Source organism: Octopus bimaculoides, chromosome 4 (genome assembly GCF_001194135.2).
Source record: "Octopus bimaculoides isolate UCB-OBI-ISO-001 chromosome 4, ASM119413v2, whole genome shotgun sequence".
NCBI lineage: Eukaryota > Metazoa > Mollusca > Cephalopoda > Octopoda > Octopodidae > Octopus > Octopus bimaculoides.
The window spans coordinates 65,613,352-65,622,289 of record NC_068984.1 but is presented as its reverse complement, the minus strand read 5'-3'; the positions used below and the strand labels follow the sequence as shown (position 1 = coordinate 65,622,289).

General features: G+C 32.0%; 1 long non-coding RNA gene across 1 annotated transcript in view; it reads left to right on the top strand.

Annotated features, from left to right (window-relative positions):
* The window catches only part of LOC128247591 (uncharacterized), a 291,898-nt gene extending 285,533 nt beyond the window's left edge, over window positions 1–6,365 (top strand). The window contains exon 3 of the long non-coding RNA XR_008263930.1: window positions 6,146–6,365. This is a non-coding gene — a long non-coding RNA (uncharacterized LOC128247591). The remainder of the gene's footprint in view (window positions 1–6,145) is intronic.
* Window positions 6,366–8,938: the final 2,573 nt, after the last annotated feature.

Here is an 8,938-nt window from a genome sequence, read left to right as displayed (position 1 = left end):
ATATATATATATATATATATATACCATTATTAATCATAGAGCAGCAAAATAAATTTTAGAAATATATATATATATATATATGTATATATATATGTGTTTATATAGATATATATTCATATATGTGTATATATTTGTGAGTATATATGCATGTGTGCATATATGTATATAACATGCATATAGCAATAGTAGTAGAATTGTGTTTACTGTATTTTGTTTTTTGTTTTTGGTGTTTCATGTTGCCAGTTTTAAAAACAACATTTCACATTTAACTGCCAATATCATTAAACATTGAATGAAAGCAAGGCTAATAAAAACTTTGACATCAAAATAGATAAATAGATGAATAAAGAAATGCATGCGGCAAGTGATTTAGGCAAAAATAGTGGTGTGGTTAGATTGGCTGCATTAAAGAAGAAATGAAATAGAGAAGCAGAGGTGTATATGTAGCCAGAGGGTTGTAAGAAAAGGATAGAAAAATATGTATTGAAAGTGGGTGAGGTGAAAAGAGAGAAGAAAATAGAGAAAGGAAATAAAAGTAAATGTAGGAAGTAGAGAGAAGAAACATACTAGGAGAAATAGGGGAAACAAAAGTAAGCAGAAAGAGGATGTGATATGGAAAGAAGGGATGCTAAATTAAATAAGGTATGGAAAAAGGGAGTAAGAAATATGTAAAGAAAGAAGGTAGGGAAATAAGGAAAAAAAGAAGAGAGATAAAGAGAATGTAGGTGAGGAACAAAGGCAAGAAGGAAGAAGAGAGGGGAGCAAAACTAAAACTGGAGGTGGTGGTAGTGGTGGTGGTGGGAGTGGAAGAGAGAAACAAGGAATTAGGAAAGAGAAAATGTAAAATAAGAAATATGTTAAGTGCAGTGCATTTAACTGTATCAAAATATTGTATCACCTTGGTGAAGAGAGGGGAAAAGTAGAATGGTAAGACAGGTTAAAATAGAGGGTGGAGGGAAGTAGTTTACTGTTTCAGTCATAGGATTCTGGCCATACTGGAGCACCACCTTGAAGCGTCTAGTTGTATATATCGACTCCAGTACTACCACATATTCTATATCCTATCAGTCCCTTTTGCTGAACTGCTAAGTTTTGGGGATGTAGACAAACAGTAGTAGAATAGAATAAACACAAAGCTCTACATGCACACACACACACACACACACACACACACACACACCATGCACACATGCACACACAGATATATGGAATAATACTTTTTCGGAACATTTCAAAGCGCACACATTAAGCTATAATTAATATATACACACACACAACAGGCTTCCACACAGTTTCTGTTTATCAAGTCCACTGACAAGCTATTGTTTGTCCTGGGGCTATAGTAAAAGATACTTGACCTGGGTGCCACATAGGGAGACTGAACCAAAAACCACATAGTTGCAAAATGAGCTCCTTAACCACACAGCCATGCCTGCACCTGGTGGAGAAAAAGAAATTTAAAACAGTGAGATGGGGTGGAGTGATAGATTAAGTGTAAAATATGTGGCTGAATAGTATGTGAAAGCTCATGGCATATATAAGGGTTTTGGTGTTGGACCCAAATATTAGTGTGTGATTTTGGGATTGGATAGTATTAATCAAAACAATTCATTTCACTGGTATACTAGTAACAGCTGGGATAGAGTGGTTAACCCTACAGTGGACTGGTCTTCCATTCAGGGAAAGATTTTGTACTCTTAGATGTTCAAACCCCATGGAATCTGGAATAATCTCTGACTAAATGGGCTGTAGATTCAGTGCAAACCAAATAGAGTTTGTTCACTATGGTATAATAACAATAATGATGATGATGATGATGATGATGATGATGATGATGATGATGATGATGATGATGATGATGATAATAATAATAATACGCAAAACACTTTCAATACACACAACCATAAGAGCATCACAGCAAACCACAGTACATACCCAAGGCACACAGAGCTGCGCTCGGTAGTGAAGTGAAAACACGTTATAAAAATAAAACTACTGAATAATAATAATAATAATAATAATGGTGCATTGGAAATGATAAAGAAGGGAGCTGATAAGTATATCAAGCAACTCCCTGGTAACTCCAATCACCATTAACTACAAAAGATAACCTTGATGGGTACAGCCCATATACTATGGAAAGCACTATCAATCTAAAATGGAATAAATGTAGTGATAATTTTAGCATGCATAGCAAAACAAAAGTGCCCTTGCTACTTTTGGCCTCCAGAGGATGCCCAGTACTAAGGCAGCTGGAATAAAGTTATACTGAAGGGCAACCATAAATGATGTTAATGATAATAATAATAATAATCTTTTCTACTGACGGCACAATATCTAAAATTTGGAGGGAGGTGGCTAGTCAATTACATCGACCCTAGTAAATTGACTGGTAGGTACTTTATCAATCCCAAAAGGGTATTATTCTTGTTCTTTTTCTTCTTCTTCTTATTATCATCATCATCATCATCATCATCATCATCATCATCATCATCATCATCATCATCATCATCATCATTATTATTATCTAGGTGGTGAGCTGGCTGAATCGTTTGCATGTTGGGCAAAATGCTTAACTGCATTTTGTCTGCCTTTAGTTAAAATTCTGCAGAGGTTGACTTTCCTTTCATGCATTTAAAGTCGATAAATTAAGTACCAGTGAAACACTATGGTTGATGTAATCAACTAGTCCCCTCCTCACAAAATTTCCTGCTTTGTGGCAATAGTAGAAAGGATCATTATTATTATTATTATTATTATACAACCCATCAAATCTGGACTTCTTTACTGTTTACTGTTATATTTATAATATTTACATAGTCTTCTCATTACTTCATTATCATTTGAAGAAATTTATGTATAGAAAAAAAAGAGTTATGGAGACTTTTGTTACTAGTATTTTGCACATATAAAACAAAATTGTATGAGTTTGGGGAATTAATTCAAATGGACTAATGGTATATAAATTTGATTTAAAAAATTAATGGGTGATATGTTAAAAGATATACACTAAAAAAATAGTCAAAATACACTAAAAAATAGTCAATTAAATAAAATTTCTTCAGAAGAAAGTATGTAGTTCATCATGTAATGATGGATTGCTTAACTCTCTTGTGATAAAATGTCTGAGAAACCTTAGGCCCATATGTTTCAGTTAATTGTGAAAGTTATCAAACATTGTGGGGATTTATCAAGATAACTAATTTTTGCATCATCAGTTTGGTGTTTGGGACTTAAATTCTTACCTAACTAGATAGGTTCTTTGAAAATATTTTGATGAAAGGTGTACTGGCCATGCAAGTGATTTGACCCAAGACCATGTGTTGCAACTAAAATTGTTGTTGTGTAGAGGATACATGTTGCACAAACACTGAGATCCAGTGTAACCTTTACAGAGACCAGGTCACAGTTTGCACAATGAAAATTTTGACACCGCATAATGAATAATATTTTAATGAAATATTTAAATATCAATATATATACTTTAAAACGAGAGGTTTTGTATCATAATACTAGAGGCAGACTCATGAAATTTGTAAAAAAATAAAAGGGTTAATGCATAGAAGCGATTAAGGTCATAAAGCATATTTTTGCAAGAAGAAAATATTCAAATTTCAAAATCTGCCCAACTCTTGTCAACATGAGAAAATTAAACATAAAAAAAAATTCACATTTTACTTCAGAGTTACATAAATTGCTATTATAGTTTTTCATCTTGCCAAAGAATTTCATTTCAGGGAAAATGTTACTATGACATCAATACAGTAAATGTCTCTTGACATCTTTTACTTCTTTTATTTATTAGTGTGTGGTATTTTCCTTCCTTGCTCTCTCTAATGGATTAAAAACTCAAGCAGAAAATAGAAAAAATGGTGCATTTTGTATATTTTGTTAGTAGAAAAAAATTATGTCATGATACAAAAATGGAGTTGCTTATGCAAAATCAATCAATGTTTGGCCATTATAAGACAACTTCACTGATTGAAAATAAAATAATAAAAAAAAGAAGTGCATTTTAAAGTTTACTTTCATCAGAGCTAACTTTCAAACCTTTACTAAAACATAGTTATTTTGGAAAAATCTTCTCTAGGGGAAAAACATATTATTCTGGATGTACTTTGTGATTATACGTGTGTGTGTGTGTGAGTGTGTCTGTGTAAAATGAGCATATTTACTTTAACACTATTAACAAAAAAGAAGAACTTTCGCTGATTTTAATTTTTATTTTTGTGCAAATTTCCACATTCTAACATAACATTATTATTCAAGAACAATAGTTTATCTTAGTTACCAGAATATGTCTTACATATTTAAAATATAATATTGCTTATTTTTTTCTTATTGTTTTTAATTTTTAAATCAGTTTGAAAGAACAAAGTAAACAGAAAGAGGTGTGCACAAATTGTTTACATTGATCTGTTTTGCTTTTCTATTATGTTTAGTTATATTGTGAGTTTGAATTTATATGAATCGTATACCAAGAGATATCTGTAAATAGGCCTACTGAGGTGAGAAAATATTTACTTCAAAGGTAACAATATAACTGGGAAAATATACAGAAATGAAGAGTAACATTAAAAGTGTTAATACTGTTCTATCATAGAAAATACATGCAGCTTTTATTTATTTTTTACTTGTTGAAAAGAATAGATTTTGGTCTAAATGAATTGTATGTAGTTTATAGGATTAGACCTTTAGCAATCAGCAGAATGTGACTTTTTAAAGTGCTTAACATGTCTAGATAAGTGGGTAAGTGTTCTTGGTAATATTCAAGTCATGCTACTTCTGATTCTCTTTATAAAACCCAACATGTAAGCACCCTCTATTTTTCTGGAATCAATATAATGCTCATTTAGGGTATTTGAATTACATTTAATGAAGGAAATAATCATTGAGTATGAAAATTTTGCTATAGTTTTAAAGTGTGATGGATGTAGAATGGAATGTTGTTCCTTTTAACTGTATATAAGTCAAATGTGAACAGATATTAAGAAAAGGACTTGAGTAAATGCGCCATTACAATAAAATACACATAACATATAAAACTTTTTAGAACAATATATTAAGCTCAGTTGTTTTACCAAATTTAGATGGAAAACAATTTGGAAAGTTAGGGAGAAGGAAAACAATTAGGTTCACTTGAGAGAACTGATTGAGAGAAAAGTAGAAATTGGAAGAAATAAATATAAGGTTCTTGAAATTTCACATGGGGCAAGTATCTGTTCATTTGATTGCATACATATTACAATAGTATATACATCCTTCATGTATGCACATATTTATTCACTAGGCATGCATAAAATTACACTCTCTCTCTCTCATACATATGCACACACAAAAACACGTTCTTTTTTTTGCCTTATTCACTCAATAAACATGCAGATCTATTTATGCAATATGTACAAAGTCATTTAAACATTGAGTATTGAACTTTGAGGGATGCACTTATTCACAATATTGTAGAAGTATATATGAAAATGTATGTGCATATTTGTGTTTTCCATTGCATATAAAAGAACCTATGCCTATACCTAAACACCATAAACATGATTCATCAACCCATGCACCATCATAAATGCATAACCATATACATATATGCACATTAGATTAAAGGTGTTTCATCTATTTGGTTCCTTGAAATGTTGCTTGACAGTTATATTTTTGGAATATATATGCATGGGCACAGGAATGGCTGTGTGGTAAGTAACTTGCTTACCAATCACATGGTTTTCGGTTCAGTCCCATTGCATGGTACCTTGGGCAAGTGTCTTCTACTAAAGCCTTGTGAGTGGATTTGGTAGATGGAAACTGGAAGAAGCCGTCGTATATATATATATGTTTTTGTGCCTGTGTTTGTCCCCTCACCAAATATCGCTTGACAACTGATACTGGTGTGTTTACAACCCTGTAACTTAGTGGTTTGGCAAAAGAGACCAATAGAATAAGTACTAGGCTTACAAAGAATAAGTACTGGGGTCGATTTGCTTGACGAAAGGTGGTGCTCCAGCATGGCCGCCGTCAAATGACTGAAACAAATAGAAGAGTCAAATATTATATATATATGTGTGTGTGTGTGTGTGTGTGTGTGTGTGTGTGTGTATAGTTTACAGATAACTAATATTTCTTTTATCTCTTTCTTTTTCAGGTAAGTACCACACTTTAAAATTCTGTTGATTCTGCTGATGGTAAGATATATTCTATATTTAATTAAAATGTTACTTCTAAAAAATTACTGTATTTTCTGTTTCACATATTCTGCTTCGAAGTTCCTTTTGTATTACTTAGACCATCATTACTTTATGTATGAGTATGTGAATATGTGTGTTGTAGAGAAGTAGCTACTTATGCAACCTCTACTTTCAAAAAGCTGGTGAACTTATATCACAAATGTAGTTTTTACATGAAAAATTCTCTTTAATATTTCATTAATTTATATGAGTGTTAACATTCCAATTTCAGCAATTACAAAACTCACAACAATGTAATGTTCACTTTTTTTTTCTTTAAAATCAAATATTTCTTTTGAATCTGCTTAATGTTTTTTTCTTCTTTTTTTCCCAGAATTTTGAGTAGAAAAAATTTTAGAAGTTTCCTTTTCAAGAAAATGTCATAAAAATTATTTGATTTCTTTGTATTAAGAAAATACTTGGGCCAAGTAATATTATAGTTCATTATTTCATAATGTAAATCCTAGACTCTTTGATAACATTTCTTTATGGAAACTTACAAGTGAACCAAGAGTAATGAATAAAATAACTGTCTTAAATATACCTTAGAGAATATAAACATCACTATATTTTGTCCTTTGGTAATACTTGTTAAGTCATGAATTATTTTGCCACTGAAGTATCTTAAGTAATCTGAGATGATTTCAGAAAATTATAACTCAGGAACTATGTGTATATATTGTCTCTTTCTTTCTCATTCATTTCTAACCTCTTAATCTCACATATATATAAAAATTTGTATTAATTTTCATGAAACATTTCTACTATTATTTTATATTTGCACACACGTGTGTGCATGTGTATATGTGTTTATCATTAATATTTAATCTATTGAAGGGAGGGTAAGACATATGGCTCTTGCTGAGCTTGTCAGACTGTTTGAGTATTGTAGTTAATCTTCAACTCGAACTTTTGCATTTGATGCAGTGGGAAAACAGAAATACCCCAGGGTCAAGTGAATGAGATAAAGAGTAGAAGCTGTAAAGAAAAAAAGAATTGGAAATATGTTTTGTAGGTGGCCTAGAGTGAGGGACATATTAGAAATGAAATGTGCAGTATTAGCTAGAAATTCGAGTAATACTAGTTGTATGTAATAATAAATTTGCAGTTGTAATAGAGAAGAGGCCATAGCCATAATGGTAGGAGAAAAAAACTCAAAACAACTCATTACACACACACATACACGCGCATGTGTGCATGCATATTAGTGGGTTGACTTCTGCTTAGTAACAGAAATTTATTATGGACTAAGGACTAACAAGTGATGCTTAGAGGACTGGATGGGAATGAAAGTAGGTTTATTTTAGAGGTTATTTTAATAATGTTAGTGGAAGAAGAAAGACAGTGATTCTCAGCATGGCCACAGTCCACTGACTGGAATTTGTAAAAGAATAACAGTATATATTAGTGGGACAGTTTGTGCTTTGTGGAATGGTTAGAACTTTTGAGGGCTTATGTATTTTCATGTCATGAAAAGGTCTTGAAACTGGAATTCTGTCTTGGATTGATATCAGTGCGTATTAACAATGAGTGAGATGGGTATAATTCCAATTATTCAAAAATTTGAATCACATTTATATCTCATTTATTTGGTGTATTGTAGATTAATGGCAGGCTGTATTTGCACCGTGATTTTGCTTCATGAAAATATAGAGTAATCTATTATCAGACCAAAGATCTGGTAAGAGAATGCTTGGAAGAGAATAAATTCTGCTAAAAGCTCTCAAGAGCCAGATGGTGGTGCTAAACTGGGTGATGGGTTTTGTTAGCTACTCAAGAATCGGTATGGAAGCCTATCTGATAGGCTTCTATTGTTTCCAACTATCCTATTCTTCTCACACTTGGATCAATCCAATTCTATATATGGTAGAAAACTTACCAAAGCTGTAGATTCTAATTCAGAACCTTGGGAATACAATGGAGCCTTCTTAAAGACATGGTCAAGTCTGCACCATTTAAGTTAGCCAATACATTTTATTTTGTACTGTTCATCTGGTACTGCCCTAAAGATTTTTATCTTATCATACTGTACCTTTTTGTTCCCCAAAATCTTGCACTTAGTTTCTGTTCACTTTTTTACTCTACATCTTGTGAAGCCTGAAGCCTTATTGCAGGATATTTATAATATACAAAATTCCTCTCTAAGCACACTGGAGGCCGTGAAGTATTCAGGGACCTCGTATATGGCACAGCATCAGCTTGTTGCTTTTAGCATAGATCTAATTTTCTTTCTCTCCACTTAGATTTAATTTTGTTTTACATAACTCTAAATCATAAATGAATTGATCAATATGTGTACATATATGTCTGTGTTTGGTAATATTTATATGAAAGCGTGTGTGGGACAATTTGTATGAGAGTATGAATAAGTGAATGTGCATGAATGAGTGTAAACGACTGAATGGGTATGCATATGTATGCACATATGTGCATGCTTGTGTAAAAAATTATGTAGAAAAAAGCAGCTGGAGTTTTATATCAATTTATCACTTTGCAAATATTTGATGTGTAATCCTTAGAGATAGAGTGGGAGTGTTAGTTCATACAATCATTTGTCGGTATTCATTTCTTTTCTTTTGTTGGCACTCTGCTGTCTATCCTGTTTTGGTGTTTGAGCATGTTTTTAATGTCCTTTTTTGTTTTTCTATTATTATATGTGAAATATTACGTATTTGTCCAGCTTCAAATCATCTGAAGTTTTCTGAAGATGG